The sequence below is a fragment of the Geospiza fortis genome, unplaced genomic scaffold (assembly GCF_000277835.1).
Source record: "Geospiza fortis unplaced genomic scaffold, GeoFor_1.0 scaffold275, whole genome shotgun sequence".
Taxonomy (NCBI): Eukaryota; Metazoa; Chordata; class Aves; order Passeriformes; family Thraupidae; genus Geospiza; species Geospiza fortis.
Genome location: NW_005054341.1, coordinates 2,895,797 through 2,923,063, shown reverse-complemented (window position 1 = coordinate 2,923,063; position 27,267 = coordinate 2,895,797). Strand labels below are relative to the sequence as shown.

The 27,267-nt window shown below is 43.9% G+C and overlaps 1 long non-coding RNA gene across 1 annotated transcript in view; it reads left to right on the top strand.

Annotated features, from left to right (window-relative positions):
- Positions 1 to 27,267, top strand: part of LOC115948023 — a 321,359-nt gene that overhangs the window by 253,465 nt on the left and 40,627 nt on the right. The window contains exon 3 of the long non-coding RNA XR_004081876.1: positions 17,431 to 17,494. This is a non-coding gene — a long non-coding RNA (uncharacterized LOC115948023). The remainder of the gene's footprint in view (positions 1 to 17,430; positions 17,495 to 27,267) is intronic.

Genomic DNA, 27,267 nt, shown 5'->3' with positions numbered 1-27,267 from the left:
CAATATTCTGTGCTGTGAAACTATTGCAGTGTGTTAAATAGAATAAAGAGGACAGGAATGAGCAAACATCTCTGAAGTGTGGGCTTTGGGTGACACTGCAGGAACAGAAAGGAGTCGTAGTTCTACAGGGCAGATTTTGCCTTTTATTTACCCAGTGATTGGATGAAAGGGATGTGCCAGAATCACAGTGAGGTGGGGATTTTTATTGTTTTCATCATTTGTCTTGCTTAAATCAGCTTTTGCACAAGAGCTGAGATGGGCTGAGGGCAAAGGCAGTTGATTGCAAGCCAAGAGTCCTATGGTCCATCCTTTATTTCTGCCTTATTGCAAGACTGGAACTGTCAACTGGAATGTTCCTTAGCTGTGGTTGCTCTGGTTTCCAGAACAAGCTTTGTGCTTTTACCTGTTTTATTCTCTTTGGAAAATGAGTCCAGCATTGTTGCAGCATCGTCCTCACCCCTGGCTTTTGTAGGGGCAGGTTTTGGAGCCTTTGTCAAAGATTTGTAAATTACTTAAGAGCTCTACGGGTGAAAGGGAAATTACAATTAAAACCCCCCACTTTTGGTACCTTAAAAATATCTCAAGACTGGCACTGGGTTCTTGAAAATAACAAATGATGGAGATTTTACATCAGGATGTCCCCCTGGGTTTGGCTGGATGGGTTTCTAATGAGCAGGTCTTTTATTTCTGTGATATTCTGTATCTCCCTGCCACAATTACTCAAGTGCGAGTCCTAGAGCCAAATCCTGCCCTGAGATGCATGTTTGCTTCTCCCATTGGCCTTCTTGATAGCTGCAGGCGTTTTTCCTAAACCATCATTTGGCCTCCAGTTGTCCTGTGGTCATATTTGTCTGTCCAAAATGACTGTGGCTCTCCATTTATAATCTTGTAATTTGTAATCTTTATTGAGATACTGCTGCGGTTTTTCTTTCATTACTGGCATCTTATTGTAATATTGATTTTTTGTTAAATGGAACTGCATTGGTAATTTTGGCTGGCAGCTTCTTGGTTTTGCTTTCTTTTGTACTCTTTTTGAGGGTGGGAAAATATTCCCTGCACTACATTGAAGCTGATTTCTTTGATCTGACTCTCGCATCTTATCTGTCTAAACAAATTTAATTTTTGCCTAATCTGTCTATGCAGTTCCCAGTCACTCTGGTATCCAGGCACTAAATTACAGCCCTCTTCTGAGTGTTTGCTTCTCAGAACGATGCAAACTTCCTTCTGGAGTGACCCAATCATTGTCATGCTTCTGTAAACAATCTCTTTTCTACCTATTGATTTCGGTCTAACATCAGCGACCACCCACTGTTCGGGATTGGGAGGAAAATAATTGTTCCACAGACATCCCCAAGCGTGCAGACACAAAGCCACACACCTGCTCACCTCCTTCTGCACAGCAATTCTCCTGGAGACTTGTCCCAGAGGGGCTTCTGCAAACCAGGGTGCTCATTTGGGCATCTGGAGGGGATTTAAGGATCTGCACATTAAAAACTGCCCCACATGTAAACCCTAAAATGTTTGCATACATTTAGCAAGTAGCTGGTGCCAGTAGCTGCAGCCATCTCGGTGATTGTCACTTGTTGTGACAAACAGGAGGTAAATTATTGTTGCTTACAAGGCCAAGTCCAGCCCATATTTCTGAAGAAGCAGCACCCAGGTTTTTTTGGTCAGAAAAAGAGGATGAAGCCCTCTCAGAGCTGGTGGTGCCTCTGTATCAGCAGTGCCCAGGAATGCAAATGCCCATCCCCTGTCTTGCTCTGGAACATGAAGGCTGTGCCTCCATGTGTGCCAGGTGTTTTTGTGGAAAGCACCAAGCCACCGTTGCTGGCATTTGGTTAAGGAAGTGATTCACACACCACAGATTTATTGTCAGTTTTGTTATGCTTAAGGCAGGCAGTAATTTCAGTTTTCACTGCCATTAGCTAATAATAGTAATTAATTAGTAAATCGTGCCGTTGGGATCTCAGGGTGAACTAACAGGGAAAATGTAAATTAAGAAAAAAAAGGCCACTTATGTTTCTGAGTTCCCCACCACAGCTGAGGGTTTGTGTCTATCCCAGCCCTCCAAACTGAATTTCTGAAGAGCAGCTTACATTGCTCACAGCACTGTCTGGGAAGTATTGGAAACAAAATGAGGAGGTGCATCAGAGAGGAGGTGTTTTGTTGTTTGGGTTTTTTTCCTGATTTTGCTGACTCCCCAGTAAGGAAGTTTTGGATACAGCACTAAGAAAGAAGAAAACACTAAGATAAATCCAGGGTTTTCAATTCAAGGTCATTTTGAACCCTTTATCTGTCTGCAGAAGAAAGTGGGGGAGAAAATAATTAAAAAATGTGAATTAGGCTGAGTCATTTTCACTATGAATTGTTTGCAGCTGTCAGAATCAGATCTACATAGTTCACTATAGCTCAATTTCCTTTCTGAGTTAATAACACATTGAACAAACATACTACACCAGACTCCTTCTTTTCTTTCAAATAACCTCACAGTGGATCTGCATTCTGAGTATGAAGAAGTCTCTATTAGCTTAGGCTATTTATAGAACATAAAGGGCTGAAAGATAGTTAAAAATTAATCGATTACCATCAAATAACAGACACTACAGCTCAGTGTATGAAATGCCTTCCTCCACTGGATAAATTGATGGGGAGAGGAGAAATTGATTATTTAGGGACTGGACAGAGGCAGGTGGGCACTCCTCAGTGCAGCTCCTCAGAGCTCAGGTGGGGCTTTAGGGCTGGCCCTGGACCTGATGGGGTGGGTGGGGAACACAATGGGCTTGGAAGGGAGGAAATAAAGGGTGCAGGTGTCCAGCTGCAGCTGGAAGGCCTTTGGAAGGACCAGCTCCTGGAGTCCAGAGCCTGCTGCTGAATGGTTCCTGTCCAGAGGTGGCACAGGTGGAAATAGCTCTTTCTAGTCTCCATTTCATGCTCTTTTCTTTCCACTGAAATGGTTAAAAGTGATGGTAGGGAAGTGGCACTACCTGTGTGTGGAAGGTAAAAAACTTGGGTTTGTAAAATATTAAGGTGCTTCTCTGCTAATCTTATTTGGATTAGTCAAATGCTGCTCTGGCCTTTATACTCCTTGACTATAATCATGCTGTGAAGGGAAATAAAATGTTTTATCAGGCCAATAACAATTGTGGAAGGGGAAAGAAGAGCTTTGGGAAACAGAAGTCGTTCTTTGGGTCTGAAAGGAAGCAAAAGTGGAACATTGTTCCACTTAGTTCCCAAGTCAGAGAAAGCCCAGGATGCCTTTGATGATGTGCTGATGTGTCTGCGCAGCTCAGGTGAAGTCTAGATTAGACATGGACTCATTTTGGGATTTTTGGGTCCATCTAAGTCTGGGATAGTTTTTTATCACATCTCTGAAAAAAAGTGGCTAATGGATATGCTGGACCTCCTGGTTTAGAGACACCTTAGGGGGAGAGAAAGGCATTTGATTAATTAAACACCAGTTTCTAGGAGAGGATGGTGAGTTTAACATCTGCCTCTGTTGATTGCTGACAGACTGTAACACACAGCTTACAATGCAGGAGAAGCCTTTATTTCCTCTTTGCTTGCCAAATATGCACATTTCCTAGCAGAGGTGACATTTTTGTATGTCAAAACAAAGGTAGAACAGCAGAGCCTTTGAAACATCAAACTCAGATGGAAAATGAGGATTTGGCATGGCTTAATTTGGGCTTTATTAATGCCTTTGGGGGAGAGGGATGCAAGAAAGATTAGGCAGATCAGAGCTTTAAAAGTCATAGATCATGCATTTAATAGCTCTAATTCTTAAATACTTGAAGGGTTTCATAAAACCATTCTCCTCAAGTGCCAACTCCTTCCCATTTTTCACTGTTGCATCTGGATCTCCCAAGTTCTTAAAAATGAAAATCTCAGGCCCTTCCATCCAGCAGTGATCCTGCACCAAGGGGACGTTTGGAGCCTTTGGAGGATCCCACAGGGAGGTCGTGTGCACCACAGATACTTTCAGTTGAGGTGCAAATTGCATTATTTTTGTTACTCACCAAATGGGATTTAAAACTGAAAAAACCCCTTTTTCCATTCAGCCACATTTTATGAAGTTCAACAGACTTAGAAAGACTGGATTTAAATGAAGTTAATACTAAATTAAAAAAAAAAATCAATTCTGGTGTTATAAGAAATTGATGGCTAGATTTCAAGGTGAATTTTATCTAAAACTGAAATATTGACTGAGGTGATATTAATATTTTGTACTGTTTTCTTTCTCAAAAAGTGGTGTTTTTCCCTGCACTGGATTTTGTCCTTTCCAAAATCTTAAAATAATTTCCCCCACATTTATTTTAAATATTATAAGGCTATTTTTAAGCCAGCAGCACAAAGCAGTTTTAATTGTATCTATTACATACTAAAGGAGTTTTCTGTAATAAAATCAATAAATAAATACTCTGAGCTAAGAATAGTAAGCTACTGATAATTTTACCCACAGTCATTGTTTTTAACAGTCACAGGAGCTCTGGGGAGGCTTTTCTGCCCCAGCTCTTCATCTGCCCACCCAGCACAGACCAGTGCCCTCAGGTGTGGCTCTGGGGCCACCTGGTTCCCAAAGCTGCCTGGTTTATAAAACAGGGAGGTTATTTCAGTCTTTTATTTAATTTTTCATGTAGTTCTGGAGTGAGGGAGCATTGGGTTTGGGCACTGAGAGTCTGTCAGGGTCACAGGGAGCCAGGAGCTTTGTCCTGCTGGTGTTGGGGCAGTGTCCTCTCCCTGGTCTCAGGGACAGAGAAAGCCACCTCTGACTGTCTGTAATGTATGGAAAAGGCAATTCCAATAACTCATTTTACAACCAAGTGATCATTTATCCTACTAGAAAAATCTGTTCAACTCTGGTTGTATAGGTTAGACAGTAATAAAAGTTCAAGTATCCATAAAATTGCCATTGAACTGTAAATTAATGTGAGGTAAAGTTGTTGCCCAAGGGAATAACTGAGCTCCAGAAAGTTGTGTCCTAAATTAATTAATGCTGAGTTCAGCTCTGCCTAGGAAAAGAATGGGGTTTTGCTGGCCTTTGGTTGTTGAGCTCAGATTTTTGTCTTCAAGCAGAAATTGCTGTTGTCATCTCTGCTCATGTAAACAGGATTTTGAAAAACAGAAAAAGCACCAGGAAAAAATAGGAATTATATTACCTATTTATTTTTATTTTTTAAAATTGTTTTTAAATTTATTGTTATATCTGTTGGAATGGGTAGGGACAATTGATGCCCACACATTGTACTGGTCAAGTTCCCTTCTTGATTAAGCACAGGTGGATATTTGCACTTCATGGGTGCTGCTCATCATGACTTGGCTGTCCTCTTAAAACTTTTGGTTTAGCTTTTTTCTTTGTTTCTTCTGCATTGAAAAAAAGAGCAAAAACCCCCAAATCCAGTGGTACTTATTTTAATAGGTCAGTTTTAGTTATTATGGATGAGGATTAATAAAAATTAATGTACTCAGTCCCGTTGCCTTGGGAATCAGTTGCTTTTTTAAGAAGTTGGGTAAAGAAGCAGTTGGGGTGTCCAGAGCTACACAAAGCATCACTGATGGATTTGTGCCATTCCCACAAGTGAGGAATCCCAAATTTTCCTGACTTCTCTTTTTTCCTTTCTCTTTCCTTTTCACCTTAACTTTTTAGTTTTTCCCCTCATCCTTCTATTTTTTTCTTTCTGTTCAGTCTCTATTTATTTCCTTTGCTTCACAGATTGTCTCTCTGCTTGGTTTTCTTTTCCCCGGCACTTACTATATTCTGTGTGTTTTTGCAGCTCTAATGCTGGCTTGTCTGCCAAAGAATAAACTCCTATTTATGGCAAATATATGCAGCTCTATGCACTGCTAAAACATCCTCAGACTGTTTGCTCACAGCCGTCCTGCAGAGACAGCACGACACTGTGAGCACATGAACTGAGCAGCTCCTGCCACCTCCACCAAAATCAGAGCCAAAACCACCTTAGAACACCTGCCCTCAATGCACAGAGCTCTCTCCTCCTCTGACACAGCACAGCTTGGCTTTAGCTGGGAGAATTCCACAGGTTAGACCTTCAGGTGTGACTGCCCTGCTCTTCCTGCCCAGCAAGGGATACCAGTTAGTTCTGCCCTCCAGTGGGAATTCCTGAACTGGCCCCCTGTCAGGTCAAGTGGTACTTTTAGAGCACCCTGGATTTGAAGTTCCGAGCACTTGGTGTTAAAAGCTGATTTTTGGGACATTATGAAATGTGTCCTGGGGTGGTTTCATCTTGTGCCTCTCAATTAGAATCCCAAAGCAGCCTCACTCCAGCTCCAATCCCTTTTAAAAACTGGATTTTCAGCCCTGGTTTTACGAAGGTACAGTAAATGAAGGGGGAGAATTTCAAAGGCACGAGGGATAGTTCTGTCAATGGAAGCTGACGGAAGTTGTGTGCCTAATTCCCATTTGTGCCTTTGAAAACACACATGGCCCTGCTCTGCCCATGCCTTTAAATCTCATGTGCACACAAACACGAGCCCCACATTCCTGTTCAACCTTCCACAGGCATTTTCACTTCCTTGCAGTGTCACAAACTTTCCACGGTAGCTGAAATATGTCAGGGATGTTTTTGGCAAATTGCTGAGACCAAGTTCTTCAGCTCCCACTCTGCACTTCTGGGGTGATCAGATCATGATGTTAGAGTCACAAAAGAGCTTATTAGCAGCTGGTGCAGACACTTTCTGTGTGCTCTAAAAACAACAAGGAGAACAACTCAGCTGGGAAGAGCATATGCAATAGCCTTTTAATCATTGCTTCAGCTCACCATGTCATCACGAGTAAGCTTTCTCATCAATGAGCCCAGGAATACAAAACCACAGAACTTCTGAAATTTTTCAAACACCTGCATCTTGTGAAATGAATTTATGCTACCAAATTAAAAACAGAACAACAACAACAAAAACCTGAACAAAAAAAAAGGAAGAGAGAAAAAAAAAATCTCTTGGATCAAAAGTGTCTCCTTATCAGGAAATGAAGGACAGGAACAAAAATACCCTCCTCCTCCATCTCCTCCTCTTCTTTTCCCACCTCAGACTTGATGATAAGATTCTGTAATCTGACAACCCCCTGCAAAATGATAGCTGCGTGTTTACAAACGGGGCTCTTCCATGCAAGCCCGTGATTTAAAATCCCCCCAGCAGCAGGCGTGTGAAGGCTGGCCAGGCTCTGCCTTGTCCCTATTGCTCCCTGTGCCGCCCAGCTTTGTGTCCTGCTTTATCTGCCTCCCGAGGGGCACAGAGGCAGCTGGGGGATGCCAGTGCCAGCTTTGGAGTGTGTTTATCCAGCAGTGGCAGGGAAGTGTCCCTGGTCACTGGGCTGGAGTGGTGCCCACGGGCTTGGAGTGGGCTGCGGCTCAGCTGTCCCTGCTCTCCGCTTCCCTGCAGTCGCAGGGATGGATTTGCTTCCTTTCGCAATCAGTCAGACAATAAGGATGTTGCTAAATCCTTTATGGAGCCCAAAGGCAGGGCTGTTGGTTGATCCTTGTTTCCTGTGCACTTATGATTTGTGTGACCGCCAAGTTGCCCCTTGACTCCCGAAGTCCCGAGCCCCAGTCTCGGTGCCGGCAGTGGGGGACCGGAGCTCGGCGTGGCCAGCAGATGTCTCCCAGGATATTGCTTTGCAGACACCGCTCTCCCAACTCCCTCTCTTTCCCGAGGCTCCCGAAACTGGGCTTGGTGGGTTTTGAGAAATGCTGTCTCTTTGCCCATTCTCTGCAAGTATTACAGCCCCAAAGAAATAGCTTTGTGATGCTGAGGGTTTTTTTAAGCCACAGCCTAAATTAAGGAAATGGTTTATAAAGATAAAAAAAGAGGCAAGGGAAGGCAGCTCCTTTGTGCCTTCAGAACATTTCATGATTACTTACAGCCTTTGAGGGAAAGGAAGCAATGTCAGTCATGGGGGCACACAGCATTTTAGATCGCATCTGATTGGGAAAATCATTAACATTGCTGGGATTCTGCTTCATTTTCTGTGGGAGAACTGGAAAATGGCAAGAAAAAGGTTCTGTTTGCAGGTGCAGGCTGTGTTGACACGAGGCAAATCTGCAAATGGAGCTGTACCTGCCGGGCTGCATTGGCACATTTTTCCTTGGCTAGGCTTGGCCGAAGCGTGAGCTCTTCTCACTCACTGGCTGTGCATTATACTCTGTATTTAGCAGCAGGGAGGATAAGAGGTTGCTCATGGCACTGAAGGAATTAGTTGTGCAGGTGGAAGGGGAGGCTGGATCCCCCAGTCCCAGTGATGCTCACTCTGGAGCACGGCATTTTGGCTGGGATGGGCTTTGAAGCCCACCACAGGTCACAGGGAGAATGCTGGCGCCGTTATCGTTCCGCAGGAGCTCTCCGTTGGCATCAGCCATGTCTTTGAGAATACAATAGTCCATCACCAATCCAATCATCTTTCTGTGACTGAGGGGTTTAGGCAATTATAAAAAAGTGGATGATTTCAATGTTCTATCCCTCTTGTGGAATTATGTTTGGAATTTATCCGGCGAGACAGGGGAAGGGATTTTGTTTGTTTTGTTTGATCATTTCTTATCACAGAACTTTGTTTGACTCAAACCACAATGATACAAGCCTTCAAACACCTCCTTCAGATGTAATATTGATTTATAAAACAGGAGTGCACAGCTGCTAAGCTTCACTGTTTCATACAGAAGGTCTTCAATTCCCAACAAATTACTGGCATTTCTACCTATTTACAAATTAATGTTTCCTCTGAAGCTTGTGCATTTCTTATTATTCCAGTCTGCTTTCTTCAGTTTCTGCTTAGAAACCTCGTGTGAATGTGCATTATGCACTGATAGGGCAGCTTTAGAGCATCAGTTAAATTGGAGTTAAATAAAAAAAATCTAGATCAACGTTTCTCCTTAGGCAAGTTATGCACTGAGTAAAATTAAACCACTATATGTACTTGTAGTTTGAAGAATCAGAGGTGGAGGATGGGTCAGAAACACTAAGATCAAAGTTTTTCTTCTTTGAAAAAAATCTCTTTGAAAAGCCCCCATGCCACCTATTCTGCTTGTTAATGTTTTGACTGGAAGTGTCTGGCAGTGTCATCATCAGCAGAATATTTTTAAAGACCTTTTTTTTTATTTTTTTTGGAGCCGAGTCTAATAGCAAAGCAATGGATCCTTAGCAGCCTCTGTTATATGTCTCTTAAGGGAATATTTTTGTTAATTGCAAATATTTGATTGACAAACATGGGATGCAATTAGTAGGCAGGCACAGTAGGAATGTGCAGTGAACTGGATCTCTGAACCAACAGATCTCAACTCTCTCAGCTTGATCTGAAATAGGCTAGAGCCTTTAAACCATATGTTTCCCTCAAACTTTTTCTTTCCTCTGAAAATTCCTTATTTCCCTCAACTAACCTTCTTTCACTCTCTGCACCAAGGGAGCTAATTCATCCACTATGATCACGTCAAATAAAGACAGAAAATTCTACACAAGCTGCAGACTTATGCTGCTTTTTGACCGTGGCAGTAAAAATTAATGTGGACAAGACTATACATGCCAGTTGTGCCTTACAAAAGCCCTAGGTGAAAGAGAATACAATCTAATTTAACTTTAGACATTTTGAGCTTAATGGTCTATTTAAACAACCTGGTACCATCTGACTACATTTATCAATTATATTTCTTTTTATTTATACAGAGTACTGTCTTTCTGGAAAGGCTATAATTAAAACTTATCTAGATAAATTGTGCTCAGATTCTGTGGCATAAGAAGGAATTCAAAGGATTTCAGTGTTTTTTATGTGTTCTTTTTCATTTAAAAAAAAAGGTTGCTCTGAAATCTTTAAAAGGAAATAGATTTTCATAATTAGAATAACCTAATTGCAATAGTTTCCATAATTACAGCTAAGAATTGCCAACAGGAAATGCAGTGTGGTCTTCACAGTGAAATGTTGGCACCCTGGATGTTTTTCTCCTGGGTAAGCAATCCCTCTTCTTTCAGGGGTGGGGCGCTTGGTCCTCCACTTCTCATTGGCAGGAAAACTGCCCTGGGGGGTTTCAGGCAGAATTTGGGTTTTCAGGAAATTTCAGCTCATGCTTTGTGACGTCACCATAATTTCTACAACATGACATCACACGCTGGGCATGGTTGAGGTTGGTAGAGAAAGACCAGCAGGAGCTTGGCCCTCACCATAACCTGTTTGTATTCCTGGAAGTCCCAGATCCCTCCCAGATGCGTGGCACGAGTAACCTGAGTTTGGATGTCCCTGCATCATCGCTCTCCATTGGCACATGGAGTGGCTCATGAAGCTCTGCTCCTTTTGGAAGGGCCCGATCCCTGCTCCTGCTGGGGGCTGCTCATGTGACTGAGGCTGACTCAGGGACGTGTGGCAGGATCCAGCCTTTAATTTGCAAATCCCAGTAATGGGATGTGTTAATCAGTCACTTCATCGGTGGAAGGAGTGCGAGATCCGTAGTGGCTGCACAGGGAGGATATAAATACAAGCTGGGTTTCTCAAAAACTTTCCTTGCAGAATTTTGTCCCTAGAAAGGAAAACGTTATTTTGCTGCTGAGTCCTGAATGTAAAATTTCAGATCTGTTGTAAGAAGCCCCACAGAGCTAACAAAAAAAAAATTAATTTCCATCTGTGACGTTTCATACCATGTATTTGTAGCCCTGTTACTGAAGCAATATTGGACAGGGGCGCTTAAAAAATACTCTTTCCAGGAGGCTAACGGTGTTTTTCCATAAGGGCAGTTAATGGAGGTTCTGTGCAAACCCACAGTAATTTAGACAGGGCTTCATGATGAACCTCTTTGGTGTGGCAGGGTTATTTTAAATGCTGCTCCAGGTGCCTGCTTGGACTTGTCAAGCTTGCCCTTAGTGAGGACCAGTCCCCCACAGATAATTCCTTTTTCACACTGGAGCCGCTGTTGTGTCTTTCTGTTTAAGTGCTTGACAGAAAATGTCCACAGTTAGGCTGTGCATAATGTACACTGTCAATTTGTGAGATCCTTCTCCACAACTGTGCTGAAAGAGGGACTTCGTCACAGGTTTTCTCCTCCTCGCAGCTCCACAATTTAAATGTTACTGTTTTGTCATGTTAATGTAATTCACTTAAAATATTTAAATTGTCCTTAATTAATTGAGGAAGGAGATTATCATGGTGGTGGACTTGTAGGCAGCGTGTGGAGCAGAGCTGCCGGGGTTTTGGTGAATACAGGTGATGGATGGTGTTGACGTGAGCGGCTGCAGTCGCACAGTGTGCGTATACACAAATTACACCGCCATGTGTGTTCCTCCCTGTTAGCAAAGCCTTTTGTTTATATATACCCAGCTATACATTTACACATTATGTAAATAAACACACATATGCCCATGCAATTTAATTGAATATATGGCTATGGGTTAAGAGGCATGTTACTCTGATGAAAAACATCTTATGGTACGGAGTAAAAATATTTCCGACGTGCTTTTGAGCCTCCTGTAGAATTTAAGAAGGAACTGCAGAGATTTCTTTAAGGTAGTGGTTCAAGGCCTTGAATAGGAAGGCCTGGTATTCTTCCAAAACCTCCAGGCTGTTGAGTGGCATTCTCAGAAACCCATTGAGTTCCATTTCCATTCAACTCCCTTTATTCTTATTCAGTCATGGGATTTTCCATCGCTCCTTGGTATATGCAAAATGGACATTACTTTGTGAGTTTTGTTTCAAATTAGGTTCATATTTCTAAGGCAATGGGCAAGAAATTAATCATGTAGATCAGTCTTTCCAACCACAAATCCCCCAAAAACTGACATGAGCATCTCAGAGTAATGAAGAGTTGCCATTCAGTCATTCTTGGGGGTGCAACACGGGCTTTGATGTGCTGAGAGAGGCACAGAATGATGGGCTCGTGGTGCCTCTCACCTGCTTATCCACGCTGGTGGTGCCACTGGAGGGGCCCATGGAGGTGGTCTCCACTGGGAAAATGCTGTGAGGAGCTGCAGGAGATGGTGAACCCCCTGGGAGGGAGCTGTTGCTGGACTTCCCCGTGGGGTTGCTTCTTCTCCCTGGCACTCCTTTGGGCACGGGTGCTGGGGCAGCAGTGCCTGTTCCCCTCGGTGCAGGGCACCACAGGCCACGCCGCAGGTGCCACGTCTGGCTCTGGCAGAGCCCAGAACCGTGTCTGCCTCACAAAGAAGCCTCTGCTTTTGCTTTTTGTTTGTTGTTTTTTCCCTCTGTCTCCGGCGCAGCCGGGGCGCCTCTCCTCCAGCTGTTCTGTGACACCGCGCAGCCATCAAACGCTGGAAGCCCGGATCAGAGAGCTGCAGTGACAGATTCCCTGGTGCAGGCAGGCCAGGTCCCAAATCTATTGTTCATACCAGAAAGCTCAGCAGAGTGACTTGACAGGTTTTTAAAGCGCTGGAGAACTTCACCAGGAAGTTTTCTCCCTTTACTGTGCCTTTCCCTCGCTCTGCCTGAAGCCAGGGGCTGAGCATGTGCCATTTTGGCAATTAGCAAAAAGGGGGATATTGCTGGTTCTGAGCACAGGTACACAGGGAAAATCAGGTGTGTGGGAATCAGCAATCCCTTTGCATGCAGGGGCCATCACTGGGCTGCTTTGTACTATTGCATTCAGACACCATGTTCTGAGTGTCTTTGTTATCATCGCCTGATAAATAAACAGCCCTAAAATTACAGAACTTATTATGGTAATTGAGTGAAGAAAAGGAAATGCAAACTGTGCCTCGCTATCTATTACATTGCCACTGCTAAAGTTGCCTAAACCTGTGCTACTCAAATGATATTGTAATATTAGCCTTCTTTCTTTTTTCACAATGATTGTTTTCTGTCCATCTCAAGCTGGATGTCAGTTCATTTAGATTTACATCAAGTAGTAAATTAAAATAATCACTCAGCAAACACTCTCAGCTCAGTTTTCTCTTTCAGTCAGGAGTTGCGAGAGATGCTTGAAGCATTCAAGCAGAAAATATTGCTGTCTAGATATTTGTCCTCTGGGTGATAAAGGAGGCATTGTCTTGGGACCCACTCAGGCCTCGGAGCTGATAGTAGCTGTGCATCACAGCTGTGAAGTGCGCTTTGTTATGTGTCTGAGGATTAGGGTTCAGGACCTTGTTTTTCTTGAAATACCAGACTGATCAGAGCTGCATATGTTCGGGGGAAAGCAGAGGTCGATGGTTCTCTGTCCACATTTTTACTAGATTATTTTTGGACAGAACTCTGGGAGAATACCCTGCAGCTTAAACCATCCCAAGAGTTTTTCATATTCTGCATTATAACCGTCATGGAAAAAAGGCTGTAGTTTATCTATCTGCATTTGAAACAAAAGGCTACAGCATCACAGACACGCTGGGCTTTGGACCCACACTGGAGCAGGCTGAATTTTGCTCTTTTGTGCTCCATTTACAGTACAGCTGCCCATTTAGAAGCACAAATGCACCTTGATATAATAACCAAATTCAAAGAATGTCTGGCCTCAAGGGTAGCACAGACTGACAGTTAATCTTAAAGCAGGGGTGGTGTACAGAGCAAGGGTGTGGGGGGACAGAAAAAGGCTGTTTTGTGTTTCTCAGCTGTCTGTTACAGGAAAAAAAAGTGAATTTCTATACTCATTTTTTGCTATTAGAAAAATTAACCTGCATTTTTTTTTCCCCAAAAATTATTTTGGCAAAGGTGATATGGACAGAAGTACTCATAGTGAAGATGCTGTGGTGAGTTAAGGCAATACTTCCATGGCAGTTGAGGTCTGAGTAAAAGCTGCAGGATCTGGACAAGATGTGCTCATCCTCCTCTTTGTGGCAGCACAAAGTGAGAGTTTGTGGAATGGAGGCTTTGGGGCCAGACTGTTGTCTTTTGGTGATACCACAGGATCTAACTGGATTTTACTGATAAACAGAGGGCTATCTGTGGTTCTTTTGTTGCAAGTCAATGTGCACATACACATTGCAGATTCAGCTTTCAGTGTCAGTCTGAATCTCTCCCTCCCAGAATGGGGCTCTGATCAATAGGCAGAACATTGCCTTTGAAATTATCAGTGTTAATGACAGAACCCCACTGATGGGATGGGAGGGAGAACAGCATTTGCCCACGTGCAGGATAATGCCTGGGGGTTGCTTGGAAACATGTCAGTGGGCACAGCTTTTAACCCCATCAAGCTTCTGCACAAATTCTGGGGATCACCCATACATCTTTACTTTTAAAATGGAGCCTTTCCATCCACCATTTTTCCATGGAGCCCCATCCCTGCCCAGCACTGGGCCTGCACATCCCTACCATGGCTCTTCAAGTCAGGTGCTCCTCTCTCCATGGAAAACTGAGCTTGGTGCTGTGCTCCAGGGCACTCAGAAGGCAGTTTGGGACACTAGTTTGAGCTTAGGGGGTTTAATGAATGACACGAGGTTACTGTCATGACAGGGCACCAGCCTGGGCTCAGCAGTCACCAAACAGCTCCTGAACAGGTTTGTGTCATTCCAGTCTTTTTGTGGATGCCATTGCCATTCAGAGCATGCTGTTGGCAATTTTCAGTTTTGGTGGGCGTGGCAAGAACAATCTAGAAGTATTTTTTCTGCCTAGACAAACCAGTGCCCAAGACACAAAAAAGAGCAATTGGAGCAGGACATGGAATGAGGAGCCTTGGTCAGAGATGGAACTGTGTAATCATTGTTGGAATGAAGCTCCAGGCTGCCAGTTTAGTTCCCCATTTGTGTTCTCCTCCTCTGTGCTGCTGGACACTGCTGCCCTGTGCTCCTTTCCTGAGGATTTATCCTCAGCCTGTGCATGGACAGGGCCGTGCCACATGGAATGGGGAAGTGATTCCTTGTCACTTCGTCTGTGGCCTGGCAGAAGTGATTTGCTGCAGTTGTGCCTGCAGAGAGCTGGCATCATGTGAAGGCATTTATCACTGGAGATATGCTGATAGCAAACCTTCAAAAAAATCATGGGCTAGCAGTCAATGTGCCCTTTGTTTGTAAGGAGTCTCTTATATTTAGGTATTTTCCTTCACTTCTGCTTCCTCCTTTCTTAGGAAATGACCATGGGGCACTGACCTCTGCTTTTGTGCTCTTAGAAATCCTCCCTGTCTGTTTTATTTGTCTTCTGACTTTTTTTTTTCTCTCACTAGTTTTTTTTTTAAATGCAGTTTGGTTTTCTTTTTCCATGCTTTGGAAAGGTTTGTTTTACCCTTCCTCACTCATGCTAGCCCAGCCATCCATCAGGCCTCTTTTTGCCTCAAGTTGTTGCTACTGATGGGATTCCTTTATTACTACACCTTTCATGTGTTTTTCCCCTTCTTTCCTAAATTTTCTTGTTTGTCTGTCTCATATTTATCTTCTTCCTATATCCTGGTAAAATGTATTAGAGGTGCCACTCACTTTCCTCTCTAATCCCTTTCCCACCACATCCTCTCATGACTTTGAGGGGATTTTTAGCTAAAAATATAAATCAGGCTCCTCTTCCAAAGTTGGACAACAGAAAGGGAAGTTCTCTTGTTGACTACATTTTAAAAAACAAGGCAATTTCTTGAATGAAGGAAAAAGAAATCCTGCTGGGGTAAAATCAGCTCCTGGTGCGAACACCAGGGAGGCAGAGATGTGAAACCTTCCCCTGCTGGTACCTGTTTCCTCTGCTCACATGGAGGAACATTTCAGAGTGAAAACTGTCATACCAGTAATTACATTATCTTCAAGGGCTTATATCAGCTGAAAATCAAGTCTCAGAATTTAACCTGATTTGGGTTTTTATGGGAAGAAGTTTTCACACAGGCCTATTGTGATGCTTTCTGAATTACTTGAAGCACACATTGTTTTCTAGATATCTCAATACCAGTGAGAATGTGGAATAGCTGAAATTATCAAAATATTGACTTAAAACCCTACACAAAGTGTGGCACTGTTGTTTTTGAGTGGTGTGGCTTGGGTTTTTCTGCTGCTGTCACCAACCACTGCCATCAGAGCCCTGTGTGAAACCAGGCACAGGAAGGGGGAATTCCCCTAGTTATTTTCAATTAAAAGAAAGGAAAAAAAAGGCAAACAATAAAAAAAAAGAGAGCTAATTTCCTGACTGCAGGAAAAGAACTGCTGGGGTAAGTTACTAAGGCCTCTGGCTCCTTGTGTGGAGCTGAAGAGAGTATTCAGAGTTCAAACACAAGTAGGAGATCTCTGAGCGCAGGAAAAAACAACGCAGTGCGGGGTGAGAGAATTCAGCAGAGAGCAGGAGGGCATCACCTTACCCCCTGTGCATGCAGCCCTGGCAGGAGAGGGATCCCACAGATCCTTATGGTTATAAGCTCTTGCTAATTTGAGAAGTGTCAGGAATGGCAGTGGGATTTTCCCCTCAGCTGTCGGGATCTCGGGGGGTGTATCTCATTAGATGGCACCTTCCAGGAACGTGAGCAGTCTGTGGCAAAGTCTCTCTGCAGAGCCTGGCAGAATGGCATCACTTTGCTATAAATAGAGGATCTTTATTGGATTTATTTGGTACCTAACATCTTTGTTAGGTAACAAAGTCTATGTTGTGGCTGCTGCTGTGGGACATGAAGAGCTGCACCTGTTTTCTGGTCTAGCAGTTGTGAATTGACATCAGGATAATAAATGCACCCTTCCCTGGTGCCCTCCTGCTGGAGATCCACAAGGATCTCTGACGTACTTCTAGTTCAGTCTTAGGAAATACTGGAAGTATGCAAGCTGTAGCGAAAACCAGGTGCCTTGCATCTAAAGGCTTCCTCCCTCTAATAACACAAATGTTACCTTGGTGTTCTCCTTGACAGTGGGCCCTCAGCTTCCCTTTTGCATGGGAAGTCAGGCAGTTTCTGAGCAGTGCCTGCATACTCCATGCTAAAAGGGCAGCTGAAAAGGCAACCTCGGCTGCAGCTGCTACCTGGAAATCCTGAGGCCGTTGTTTTCCTTATTTCATCTGTTGCTAGTCAGCTGGAAAGCACAGTGACCTATGAGTAATGTGGTCATCCCCAACTCATGCTGATAAAACCTTCACACTGCTGCCTCTTGCCATCTCTCCTTCTCTATCTCTCTGAGATGTTCTGATCCAATCTTGACTTCCTTTGAGGTAGGGCATTCTGTCTTAATGCCCTAACCCCCTTGCAGAGTCAGAGAGAAATGATTTTGAGATGGTTTTTTATTGTGTTTTTGCCTGATCGACTTGTCTGCAGGGCTTTTATACCAGAAAGGATGGGACTCTATGGCCATAACCCTGGGGCCCTTTAGGACACTGCTCCTCTCAATTAGTGGCTGCTGCTGAAGGCAGAGCAGAGGAATTTCCAAATCCCAGGATATCAGTTTGGCCCTAAGGGCAGCAAACCGCCAGGTGCAGCCCCCTAGAGTTGGGAAGTAGCAAATCTCAATCTGATTTTGGTCTCTCCACCTTCTGGGCAGCACTGGGCAGTCACCTGGCATGTCTGTAATTCTTGTTTCCATCACTAATAAATTGTTCTTCTTTACTCCTTACAGATCAGCATGCTGGATTTTATGGAGCATTTCTGGAGCTGAGGGACAACTGTCTGGGAATTTCCAGGTAATTGCCATTTCTTCTGCTTCTTTCATGAGCTGCTCTGCATGTTGTGACCTTCTCCTTGATCTCAGGCTGCTGGTCTCTCTCCTAATCCTCCCCATTGGCCACCTCATGATTAGATTGTTGTCTTGAGTTTAATGCAAAGTGAAGGATGTTCTGGGTCCAGCCAGGAGAGTTTGACCAGGAACCTAGAGACTCCCAATTCTTACCTGAGGAGATTTTGCTTGCACTTCCTAAAGATATAAATGGTTGAACACTTGCTGGATAAAGAACTGTTTCTGTCTGTGTGATCCTGCCTTACCTGTGCTTAGTGTTAGAACTCAACTTTCTTGTCCTGACAGGAAAACTTGTCACTTTCTGACTGCACAGTCTTCACCTATTTATCACCTTTTAAAAGGGCTGAGATTTACCATGGATTTATGTGGTTGGTTCTAGTCTGTTTCATATTTACATCATCTTAATTCCTTTAAGAGACTCCAGATTCAAGTGAGGCAGTGTTACAGTGGGGTCCTACAAACGAGCACTGGGTGTGATGGTTTGAGGGTCACCACACCATGGGCACACAAGCCCAGCCCGGGCAGCAGCAGCTTTGTGCCCTGCCTGACAGGGTTGTTCAAGACCCAGAGAAAAGCAGTGTTTTTCAGGCTGGCACTGGTCCATCCTCGGTATGATAATGTGGGTATTGTGAGTTCCTTGGGGCAGGGACTGTGGTTTTCCATATGTCTTGAGTCGCTCCAAGATTGTGGCTGGCATTCTGTGAACCAGAGCTAATAAATCAAAACCAGTTTTTCCTCATGCGCTTCAAAACCTACTCCATTTTGGAACGGGAAAACCACGTACAGCTCACTGCAGGCTTTGTCAAATTATTCCTCCCCTTCACACTTGGACTCTTCTTCATTTTCCACACACTTAATACTCACCCAGCTCCTTTCTGTAACTGGCAGCTGATCCAATTACACACTAGAGGTAGAAATACTGAAGTCTTACAGTTCAAATGTGGAATGATATGCATAGTCACTTTGTCACTCAAATCCTTAAAAAAAAAATGAAAGGAAAGAAAACTCAGACTGGCTGGCCATAATTAAGGGCAGAAAACAGAGCACACAGTTAATATGTTCCTGGTTTGCCAATACTGGGATGTCACAAGTCCCAAGCCAGAGCCATGTGGCTTCCCAGATAAAAATGCTGGCTTTTTTACTTCTGGGGCTACAGTTCAAATCCAGCTTAAGGTTCTAAATGAGATGAGACCCTTAACCTATGCCAAAACTGGGGATCCCTCCAGGTCACAGCTGAGGTTATTGGCAGGTCACTGTGATTAAGCCTGTCTTCTGTTGCCTTCAGCACACTTAATGGCATAAATAAAGGGATTGAGGTCCAAGCCCTGCCACAATGCCAAGAAGCCTGAAGTATTAGAGATGATAATGAATGCCTGGGAATAATGACCCACTTTGAGTTAAAGTTAGGATGAGCCTAAGAGGTACCCCTTGCTCACCCTGTTGCCATTGGACTGCTGTGTGTGTTGTATGCCTGCTTCCAGAATTGCATTTTTGGAGGATTCTGGTCCAGATTCTCAGCTGGATTTGTGTTCAGACAGTATTTTGCATTCAGCTTGTAAAACTGCATAGCAGTACCAAAAATGTGGGAACCTTCAAAGTCTCCAAGCTCCTTCAGCTCCCACCAGAGAGCCAGAGATGAGAATCCCACATGACAAAAAACAAGCAATAATTAAAAATCCCTATTTTGCCCAAAGAATTCCTTTGTTCAAGGTATGTAAATGTCTTTGCCTGCTTGTAAGTTATTTCATTTTTGATAGTTCCTTAGCTCAGTAATGTGAGCTTGGGAATAGAGGAGTCTGAAAGGAGTGTTACTCTGAAACAAAACACCTGTCTTTCAGTCAAGGCTAAATTGACAAGCAACAATTTAGTTGTCTAAACTCAGAGCTTTCAGGATTTCAGACTACATAAATGTCAAGATGCCTAGGTAGGGCTCAAAGGTGAGCGACAGTGTAGGCAAATATGCATGGGAACTTCAATTATCCAACCCCTGATCACTCTCAGTTACCTGAAGTTTAAACATGTCTGCTTTCACTCTAGTTTCTACATTTTTCTGTAAAAACCCTTTGTACTGAGTCACCTGTCTTTGCCCAGTGGAGTCTGTAAAGTTTTAAGAGCTTGTCTCCTGGGGAGCTTGGTGTGTCTGCCAGATCACAACCCCTCTCTGACGGAGCCTGTAATTATTCCTTCATGTTACCTGGTGCATTTGGATAGAAGTATTAAAATCAATAAATTACTGTTTTCAGCTTTGCTGTCCCAGCCACGTTCCCCTTTTCCATAGGCTGGGTGTCACTGAGGCACCTTCCTCCTAACAAAGAGTGTACCTGCATGGAAATGCATTGAAACCTGATTTGAAATTCTTTAATGATTCCCTGAAGGGAGATTGTGTCCTCTGATGAGCAGGGCATGGACTTTGCTACTTAGCAATAGTCACCATTATTGCACCAAATTCTTCCTTTCATCGCTCTCCAGTAAAATCTTTGGCATTGACTGACATCCAAGAGCCAAATATGCCTTCATTTCCACAGTTTAGAAGGTTATAAAGCTGCTGAGATCCCAATCAAGACCCTCTGAGAAATTTTGCTTTACATTTTCCTGACTTCAACACTTTTTCTCAATACATCCCAATTCTTTTGAGGGTTTTGCTGTGATTTGAGAGGTAGCAGTTCACATTGGCAGATCCCTACACCAGCTACAGAATTAAAAGTTTGAGCTGGCAGGAAAGCATGTGAGACCTCCTTCCCTCCTTTTGCATCTTTATGTTTTCCAGCCTCATTTTCACCCTGTTCTTGCCTTACACGTTCCACTTTTAGTTTCTCCCAGTGCTCCCTAACATCTGTTCTCTCTGAGGGGTGAAGGGAGTCCCTTTCCTTTTCTTCTTGCTCCCCAGCAAGCGTTTTCCTCTTTATCCTTCAGAGGAGGCATCTAAACCAGAGTAAGGAGAAGAGATTTTTGTCTCATCCTCCAAAAAGAATCTGAATAGGCCAGTGTGCTGGGCAGAGCCTTCTGGGGAGTGAGGGATGGAATGCACTCATCTGGGCTGGGGTCCCTTTCCAGAGACACATTCCATGGTGGCACTGGGGGGTGAAAGCTGCTGTGCAAGTGCTGCCTCCTTTGCAGGATTTTGGGGTAGGATGAGCCCCCTGAACAATAAACCAGGCCCCCCGAGGAAGAAAAAGGGGATTTCAGGCCAGGTCAGGCAACGTCTGCCTTCCCTTTAGCTGGAGGCAAAGAGCTTGATCCCAGCAGAACAAATGGCATAAGACATGGAGGATCCAGCATTGCACAGGAAAGTGAAATCCTGTTCTCCGCTGAAAGCAGAGTTGCACAACTGAACCAAAAGGCAAAATGCAATCCAGTCATCTGTTGCTTTGGGAATGGGAAGAAAACAAAATTAAATGGGGATATTAAATTGTAACTTTTGTGGGTAAAGAGAAATCTCATTTGCCTGGCAGCAAACTAATATTGCCAAGAAAATACAGCAGCACAAGAAGAGGACAGAGTGCCCATTTCAATGTTTAGGAAGTTCTGGTGTCTTAGGTGTTTCATGGCCATCAAAAATTGAAATAAATTAAAGTTCCACTTTAATTGAATTACACAATGACATCAATTTAAACATTAGTAAACAGATGCAATTCTGTGCAATGCTTTAAATTGCGTTTTCTCACATATGCATTTAATTTAAATTTATTGAGATGGTTATTTATGTTAATAAAATAATTAAAAGCAGTTATTTAAGACTAACTATGAAGTAGCTGTGTAACTACCTATATTAATAAGACAGTTAGTTAAGGGATAATGTCTATTGCTTTATGGTGTAATTGCAATAAACAGCTGCTGAGTTTGATTAAGAGCTGAAGTGGAGCTAAAGTGTTTGAGCAATCTCAGAAGCTATTTGTTGTAAGTGTACTACAAAGCAATAGCGATTATTCCTATTATACAAAAAGCCATACCATAAACATTAAAATATAGCACATAAGTAAGATGCTTTTTTCCTGGGTTGTTCCAGCATATCTGTGGGAATGGTGAGGCTGGAGAAGGAGAGCTGGATTTAGTGGAGAACAGGCTTGGGAAGGGCAATAATTGTGCCGGTTTTGCTCATACCCAGGTTCAACCCTGTGTGAGAAAACCAGGGAGGGCTCAGTCTATGCTTGTGAGCTGTGTTTTTTAAGGGATGTCATAATTTCAAAGTCTCTGGCTGAATCCCTTTCCAATTTTATAGGAAAATTTCAACCATGGCTCCAGGTCTGACTTAGAAATTTCTTCAGCTTTTTGTTGCAGTATAAACAGGAGAGTTGAACATAGAGAAAAACCCCTTCTGTAACTTTGACCATGCAATGGCCATTGCCACTCCCTAACTCCATCACTGACACGTGGAGCACCCAGTTCCCAGGAATATCCTACTTTATGGCACTGACATACCTAAACCACAGACCATTAATGTCAGTGGGGTCAAGGAAGCAAATATTGCCATTATTTACAAACTCCGTATTTTTCTGCTTCTGGACTTGTACATGAGACATTTGCCCTCAAAATTTCTGCTGTGTTAGTGTCCCACAAATTTCATAGCAAGTCAGGAAAAGAGGGGCTTAATTACTTAGAAGTAATCTTTTATTTCACCTTTAATTTGAGAGCACCTTTGAATGGTGAACTCTGAGGTTCGATTGAGGCACAAATGGACAGGGCAATCCTCAGCCTTCTGCTGCTCCTCATTCCTGTACGTCTCTCAGAGACTGGCAGGGCTGTGAAATGCTGCCAAGCAAAATACAACTGACATGGATCTTGCATATTTAGGGCTTTGTAATCAACTGGACAAGTCCCAGAACAAAAGTTTGTGGGGTTGGGGATAAGAATGCGTCCTGGGTGTCCCACTTCAGGCCCTGAGCTCCTTTTGACATTGTTGGGAATCACTCAGGGAAGTTCTCACTTTCAGCCAAACCCAAACATCCCTGGGAAAGGTGGGTGGGTCCATCCCTGCTGTAAACTAAGCTCAGGGAATATCCTGGTCCATGTGATCAAAACCCACCAGCCCATTTGCATCAGGGCTGAAGGGTTTCCACATACAGATGTTAAAAGTACAAAAGGGAAGAGAAGAAAGGTGTCAGCAGCACAGTTACACTGGTTTCCTCCTGTTGCGCAGCCTATCCTGGAAGAGATAAGGTATCTCTGACCAACCACTTGTGCGTGAGGGTTTCAAAAAGCTAACGGGAAGAGGCGGCTTGCAAAGTCCGACGCACAATGATTAATCCAAGTGCCAGCTCGCTGCTGATCTTGTGCTCCTGGTTTATTGAGGAGACAGAGGTGTCTGGGCACTGAGGGAGTGTGTGTGCATTGCAGGCAGGTCAGGCACAGTCACTGCTGGCAGAGCACTGCTGCCACCGGGATCTTCCCAAATAACGCCTGGCGGGGCCTGGGATGAGCGCAGGACCCGCTCGGCTCCTTCCTCGGGAGAAGCTTAGGCAATGGCAGAAAAGCCCACCCAGTGTACTCGCCTTGTTAAGCTGCTGGGGCTTGCAGGCCTTCCTAACTCTGCCCTGGGGAAAAACTGTGTAACAATGGATAAAAGACTTGGGCCTCCCAGCTTAGTTACAAAGGATTCTCTTCACTCATCCTCTTAGTGAGAAATCCAGTTGAATGCTTTTTGAAATCTTTCAAATATTAAAAATAAAATAAATCTTCTTATTCTGTTTCCCGGCAAGATTCTTGACTGCAGTGCCATGTTGTCACACACTTCAGGTCCTTTAAAATGTCGAAAGGACCCCCCTCAGTGCTGTGGCTGTAGCCAGGTACGCAGAGAAAAGGTTATTCAATTCTTTGTGTGCCTTCAGAAATTTAAAGGGAAAAAACCCAATGAGCCCTGAGGGGGGGAAGATGTAGTGGATATTAAAATAATGGGGTGTCAGACTGCAGAAGGCTCACTGCTACTACCTGGCCTGGTTGGGATCTGCTTTGGAAAATAGCTGGTTTGTGTTTATTTGCTTCAGCCAGAGAGAGGGAACTATTGCTGCTTCACCTGGGCACAGGAATCACTGCAGTTTGTTGCTCTGAGCAGTTACTGCAGAAAACACTTGTCAAATCTGTTGTGAAAAGAGCTAAACACTCTTTTGAGCTGCCTGAGAAACTGGTTTGCCTTCCACTCCCTTCTCTCCTGAAGTGTTACCTGCTCCCTTCCCTTAGTGCCAATGTCAGCCTAGAGATGCACCACTCCCTCTTGGCACAGGCTTCCAGCCCAGAGGGGGTGTGATATTCAATATGTGATCTTCACTAACGCTGAGGTCACTTAAAACCGGGAACAGCTGGGAAAATGAAAGCTGTCCATGTGGGCCGTCATCAAGGGAACCATCAAGCGACTCTGCTACTTGTGATCTTAGAAGTCAGGTTTGCTCGCACAGAAGTCTTTGCCTGCACACATTGTTGTCATCCCCCTGTAAAGACAATTTCTTCATGGGAAGCTGTTTCAGGCAATAGAGCTTTGTTCTCTCTGCCTTGCTGTCTCCTTCTCCTCACAAGGAGTGGTTGAATATTCACCATTCCCTGATTTTAAACTCTCTCTTTATAGTCTTTGGTGCTTCTCAGTCATTTCTGAGATCATGCTGGTATGTTCCTCTACCACTTTGAGTTAGAGCACATGGCAACCGGATTCTCTTAAAGGGAGGAATTTCTTACTAAAGTTTATGTTTAGATCTATGTAAAAAACATCCACTTGCTTGTAAGGTTAGATTATTTTTAGTTTGGGGTTTGGGTTTTGGTGACATCTTGCTATCTTTGGATTTAGCATTGGCTCATTAGTTAAGGGAATAAGCAGCCATATTTCCTATTATTCACATTATTATAGTGTATTCCAAGTCCTGTATATCCTGAAGCTTGTTAAATAATTCTCTATCCTTTAAGAAATTCCCATTAATCTGTGACCAAGAAGAGCAATAATAAGTAAGTTAGTCATCATATATAAAAATCTGAATCATTTTTACAAGTATCTTTAATGGCTTCCTTTAATTACGTGTCTTCATAAAAACGCTACCCCTCTCGAACACAGCATCCTTTTATTCTTCAAGAGGATCTAATTTCTGAAACAACGGAAATTAAGGCACTGATGCTTTATTTGGGCAAATGAACAGAAAAAACCACTCACACAGCTCTAGCAGAAGGTACAGGAATCGTGTTCTATTACCTTGTCAGTTACCTGGATATTGTTAGGAATATTTTCCAGGTCAGCCCGGTGGACTGCTGGGATCAGTGTTACACTGACAGCAAAGTGGACTGGCATGGGATTTTGGCAGCAGCCATGGGGAAGGTGAGATGCCTTCCCAGCTGCTCCTGGCCTTGCCCCACATGGATTGGGTTCTGTGGTGGTTCTGTGGTCACCAAGGGCAGGAACCCCATTGCCGTTGTCCTGCTCCGAGGAGTGCGGTGATCCCGTGTGCTCAGCAGCACCCAGGGGTGATTTTAGGGTTGGGGAAAGTTGTAGCTTCCTCATTCTCTGATAAAATGCAGATCTTCAGGTGGGCAAAAACCTTCCCAGCAGGGCTGGGCGGGTGGTCAGGCCCAGCCCTTTCTGTGGTCACCAAGGGCAGGAACCCCATTGCCGTTGTCCTGCTCCGAGGAGTGCGGTGATCCCGTGTGCTCAGCAGCACCCAGGGGTGATTTTAGGGTTGGGGAAAGTTGTAGCTTCCTCATTCTCTGATAAAATGCAGATCTTCAGGTGGGCAAAAACCTTCCCAGCAGGGCTGGGCGGGTGGTCAGGCCCAGCCCTTTCAGGGGCAGCCCCAGCCGCGATTGTTGCGTCTCCCGCTCCTTTTTCCTTGTTCTTTGTTAAACTAAGTATGAGTTTGCCACCTTAAATGCACAATAAAAGGCAACATTCACTGCCCTGCCACCAGAGCTGTGCTGGACAATGTTTTCAAACCTCATTCAAAAGGCATCTCCTCTGTGTTCATCCGTCTTCCTCTGAAGGCACCAGAGGCTCTGAGTAAGGGATAAAAAGGTCAAATGTAAAACAGAGGCCGTCTCTAACCCTTCATGGCCTCTTTAAACCCCTCCATAGTCCATAGGCTGAGAAACACTGAAAAAGGAAGGATGGTACTGAAGCCTCTTCCTCCCCTGTTTTATTTCAGGTCAGGTAACCTTGCTCACTCTTGTAGAAAGCCTGAGGAGCTCCAGGAGGGATTTAAAGAAGAGATCTTCCTCTCCTGTTCAGGTGAATAGTCATGAATTAGACTCTTGGGAGACTAAAGCAGTATAAATACATGAGGAAATCTTTTGATTACACGTAGTGTTAAAAAATGCTAAAAATACTTCTACTACAGTTAGTGTTGAATTTTTATGTATTTACTTATTTATCTTAATTTATGCTATTTTCTTCTCCCTTCCCTGGGAAGTGAAGACTATCAACAGATAAGGGAGAGAATTTTGTGTTTTTGTATGCAGTATGAGTCCAGTACTTGGCCAAGGCCCAGATCTATTGTGGCAAGAAAGTAATAGCTGAACTAACTAGGGACTCAGACTCTCTGGCCAGCATCCAAGAAACATTAAAAAATGTAGTACTGCACATAACAAGTAGGAAGATGCATGCAAATGTTGATGTCTTATTGAAAACTGTTAAGTTATTAATATGTTGGGTTTATAGACGTGCATTTGGATTTTCAAACCTGCTGCCAAAGTTCATGCCCTGAAATTACCTGCTGCACTCCATGTCTGAAATAATATTTAAAGTAGTGTCACATTGGTGAGGTAGTTGTGGAGAAAATGACACATCTGGATCCCTGGAGTGTTTCTCTTGGGAGCACCGAGACAGTGGCAGGGGTCCAGTTCAGCTCTCAGAACAGTTTCTGAGCATTGGTCCCATTTCTTTCCTTCACTGTGTCTTCCCCCAAACAAATGTTGACCTCATCACAGGCTAGGAGGGTTCACTCTCTGTTCATGTGAAAGGTGTGGGTCAAGAGCCTTGTTTGGTCCCCAGGGGTCTCCTAAAGCCTTTTAGAAAAGAAATCCCAAGAGGATTGGGGGTTGGCTAATAGAGGGTTTAGGATGACTTTGATGCCCATGAAGTATGAAACTGAACTGTAACAGTTTCCTGCTATCAGGATGGAGTATCCTGATGGGTGCAGGATACAGCTCATATTATCACACTTGTGCTTTTTGGGAAAGTGTTCAGTTTTTCCTGTAGGTCTGGTTTGTCCCCCAGCCCTGGTAGGATATAAAAGGTGATTCAGCTCTGGCCTTGCAGACAGTCCCCGGAGCAAAGTGTCTGTGACTCCACAAAGCTACTGCCTGGGACAAAAGGTGAGCAGCGATGCTGGAGCCTCTATTCCAGGTCAATTCCATGTGTTTGCAGCTGCCATCCTGCTCTGTGTTAATGTCATAGAGCTGATAATGCCACCCCAGAATGGTTTCTTGCCATTGCCAAAGGTGTCCTTGCCAACTTCCTAGATCCCAACATTCCTAAGGGTCTTTTGTGGAACACTCAGCAAGTTACTCGCTGTAGTTGTGACCAGAGGAGTGCAAGGAAGCACACAGGAACAAAGAGGCTGGAGAAGCAGAGAGCTCAGTTGGGGCAGCTCATGTGGAGCAGGCACTGCTGTCCTGTGAGGCACGACAAGAAGCGGAAATGATAATTTCTTTCTACCACAGCAATAAGCAAACAGTTTCAGTGATTGCACTTTATTCACAACCATAACTGTCATCACTGACATTCACTGGAGGTGTCAAATCCCAGGGTTTTAT